Source organism: Mandrillus leucophaeus, unplaced genomic scaffold, assembly GCF_000951045.1.
Source record: "Mandrillus leucophaeus isolate KB7577 unplaced genomic scaffold, Mleu.le_1.0 Scaffold1736, whole genome shotgun sequence".
Taxonomy (NCBI): Eukaryota; Metazoa; Chordata; class Mammalia; order Primates; family Cercopithecidae; genus Mandrillus; species Mandrillus leucophaeus.
This window is the reverse complement of record NW_012101739.1, coordinates 113,359-117,674: the sequence shown is the minus strand read 5'-3', so window position 1 is coordinate 117,674 and position 4,316 is coordinate 113,359.

The window sequence follows — 4,316 nt, the reverse complement described above, 5'->3', positions numbered from 1 at the left end:
ACTGGATAATAATAACAAGTTTCTCAGATAATGAAAAGATTGAGGGTCTGATCCCTCTCTCACTGATAACTTATTCTGAGATGACTAATAGGGATGAGGCCAAAGATAAGGATTTTAGTCTACTATTTTAGCTACATCTGTTCCAATCAGTAGTAACTTCCACAGTGGCAATCACAACTACTCTCTGTAGGATCAGCTACTAGATGCTCTAGCAATGTCCTTCTGGAATATTGCTTCTCTACAACATCGTCTTCACGTCAGCAGTTGGACAGCTCCTAATGATGCTCTTGCTTAGCCTAAGCACCACCTCTAGAGGTCGCTTCCCAACTGGGTGCATGCTGATCCCCCTGGAATAGCAGCTTTCAAACTTTTTCCTGAGGAACACACTTTACATTCTGACCCAGTGAACACGACATGCTTGTATAAAATCAAAACAAACATCACAAAATAATACCCTTATTACATGTGATGTTGTATTTCGTTTAATTCTTAAATGAGAATCATAACAACCTGAATTGGTTTTGTGATCAATAATGGTTAACAACATGCTGTCTGCAAAACACTGATCTAGAGGTAACAATTATACAGGAGCATTAACCTCAATAAAATATTTTTTAAAAGAATTTCGACAAATTTCTGGGTTAGAGAAGTGATTGATTTCCAACATTTTGAACATGAAGAATATACACATACATGGAACCTAATCAGGTCTTCTTTTAACAGAGAAGGTAGAAAATAACATAGTTAAGAATTATATACTAATGCCTTCTGCATCATCAGTTGGTATTTTTGGTAACATTTTTGTTTATTTCAGCATACATCTTCATATTACTGCTTCATCCCCAAACTATTTACTACTTGTGTTGATGTATAAAAGAACATGGCTAGTCCAGGTACAGTGGCTCACTCCTGTAAACCCAGCATTTTGGGAGGCCAAGGTGGGCAGATCACTTGAGGTCAGCAGTTCGAGACCAGCCTGGCCAACATGATAAAACTCTGTCTATAATAAAAATACAAAAATTAGCTGGATATAGTGGTGCATGTCTGTAATCGCAAGTGCTTGGGAGGCTGAGGCAGGAGAATTGTCTGAACCTTGGAGGTGGAGGTTGCAGTGAGCCAAGATTGTGCCACTGCACTCCAGCCTGAACAACAGAGCAAGACTCCATAAAAAAACTTTTTTAATTTTCTCTTATAATAAAAAAGTTCTAGTTTAATTTAGTATTTTGGAATTACACTTCTAAGAGTGATGGTTCCAAATAAATGCACATGCACATACACACACACTCCTTAGCTTTGTCCTTTCTTGGGCCACTGCCATCCTGTCTCAGCTCCCCAGTTTGACACACTATTGTCATTTCTACCCAAAGGTTAGGTCTAGGGTCAGAACATGATGTCAAAATCCCAGTGGAGGAAAGCACCCATGAAAAGTCCCAGGGGAAAGCAACATGCTGAAGTCTGACACATTATCATTCATTAAGTTCAACAAAGGAAGAGTTTCCTCCAGTATCAGAATAGATCTTGTCCTTCAAATGAGCAACCCAAGAAGTCACTGGGTTTGTATTGGGCCAGCTGTATGAAAAACATGAAAACTTACAAACTAGATTCACAGCAGCACAGTGTGATGCATGTGCTATGAAACACAGAGCCGTATCTCCCAGCTCACTCCAGAGCCTATGATCACTGGAAGGACTGACAGATGGAATCATTTGCTATATCTGTTAGGATTGTGTTTGCCAGCAACTAACCACAAAGGCAACACAGAACAAAAAGATTCCAAAGGGTTAAGCAAATAGGGATTGATTTGATCTATGTAATAAGAAGAGCATATACAGGCACTCTACTGCTGGCTTTGGGGCTCAACCATGCCACCAAAGACCCATCTCTACCTCTTTATCTGACCACCCTTGTCATTAGCACATTGGCCTTTGTCCACATTCTTATAGGCCTGTGGTCTCAAGATGACTACTTAGGCCTCATGTTCACATCTTAGATGGAAAACAGGGAAGGGCAAGTAAGCTTAAAGAAAAGTCTGCCAAGGAGACTATGAAGGCTGCCCTCCTTAGAGACTTTTATAGACATCTTATTGTCAGAACATGGCCATTCCCTTGCTGCTAGTGAAATCAAGTGCTTTTAAGGAGGCATAGTGGTGTCCTGCACTATGAGAAGGGAAATGAAAACTGACAAATAATTCTCTCTCTCTCTCCTCTCCTGTATGCATGTGTGTGTGTTGCTCTTTCTCGGTCTCTCAATTTTTTTTTTCTGAGCACACATAGTTAAGTTTTGGAAAATCAACTGTATGTTTGACATAATCTCACTATACTTCACTCATGAATTAATTTATAGATATATGAGAGAAGGAATGGGAAGGGAATTAAAATTTGCTGAGTATCTAAAATGGGCTAAATAAATTGTTAGGCCTTTGTTATATGTGTGTGTGCATAGATAGATGTAGATGGTATAGATATAGCATGTGATGAGTATATACCCTTCTCATAGGCTTTTATAAGACATATATATACACACACACCCATATATATCTTACAGATACACACCAATATATACAAAAACCTATGACAAAGGCATAATTATGCCTATGATACATATTGAGAAAACGATGCTCAGATTAAGAAGTTTGCTTGCAAAAGTAGTCAAGATTCAGACATAATTCTGTCCATAATCCATACTGCTTTACAACTAGAAGATAGAAGAGGCAAGACAAAATAATGCATGCAGTGTTTTGCAGTCTGCACAAAATTTTAAATTGATCATTACTGAGTCATTCAAGTCACTAAGACAATATATTTAGCCAGAAAATAGCCTTCTGTGCCTAATAGTTCATATGCAAGTTTTGAGTATCTTCCAAGCCCAGCTCAAATGTGACTGGGGCTTGGATGACCTGTTGCCAAGAAAACATCAGGGCTACATTTTTTACTGGACCTGTTCTGATGTCTAACTGTTCTGATGTCACTTAGGAACAGCCTGAGAGCAAATGCGTCTTCTTGCTCCTGCTTCCTGAATCCCAAATGGACAGGGATTTTGTCAGAGGCTCATGACAGGCATAGTTTTGGCACAGATCCCAGAGCCACCATGTGGCCACCACAGCCCTCAAACTCTTTCCACTTTGGCATAGTAAAAGCAGGATCTGTTCTGAATTGAAATGGGAGCTCTACATTGTTTCCCAAGGGAGAGATGATGTAGAGCAAATAAATAAATTTCACTGATAACAAAATAGAGCTTGCAAATTTCATCACTAGAGACTCTAGAAACATTTCAGATACTGTTTATTTAACACAGTCTCTGGGATGATTTTTACCATACTCCACCATGGGTAGGGCATGCAGAGAATAATGGTTTTCTTTTGCATAATGTACAACTGTTTAAAGCTATGTTATCTGTGGAAAAAATGAGACTGATCCACTGGAAAAAAAAATGCAGTAAGAAATGGATTTAGCTAAAAAATGAATTGGGTTCAACATAAATGTGTAAAACAAGAGCTAGAATATTGACATCTCATCTTTAAAAAAAATAACCTAGGTGAGCTCTCACAGTCATTTGAAAAGCTAATACTGTCTTCTCATTATTATCTAGTTACTGGGATGCTGCTTCCACTACCTGTAATGATCAATTTGTGTGGCAGTATCATACACTGTTTATTTAAGTGACAGGGAAAATGATGATTATCCTCCTTCCTTGTAGTTAATGCTCATTGAGACTAATTCTTTTTGAGGAAGTTGAGAACTGAGCTATGAAGAAGAGAAACTGCATTATTTTCTGAAGAACTGGAGAATATCTGCATTCAAAGCCAAGTGGGGCACTTTGCATTAGTGGCCATAAATAGCAAGTCAGAATGGCAAATTAGAGGAGATCATTAGACCCCCAAACCTGACTTTTAAGGGTCTGAAAATCAGATGGATAAGTAGAGAGGCATTGCTCTTGAATATTTCCATGTAGATCAGGATAAAGGAAAAGCTAGGAATTTTTTCTTCTTGATAGTCCATGAATGTGCCATTTTATTCTGTGTTCCTCTGAGTGACAATGAAGGAAAAAAAGAATTCTTGACAAAGCCCCTGATTTAGTGTTTTTCAAGGCACTTTACATACTTTTATCCCCATAGGACATAGGGATTACTTCCATTTGACAGAAAAGGAAACTGAAGTTATAAGTGGCAAAAACACTTATGCATGGTTTAAGATTGTAAAACATAGCAGAGTTTAAAAACAAACACAGATTAGACTAGTTCCAGAGCCATTTTCTCTCCTCTATATCATGCTCCCAGATAGGGAAAATGAGACTGATTAATTTCCTCATTAAAACCA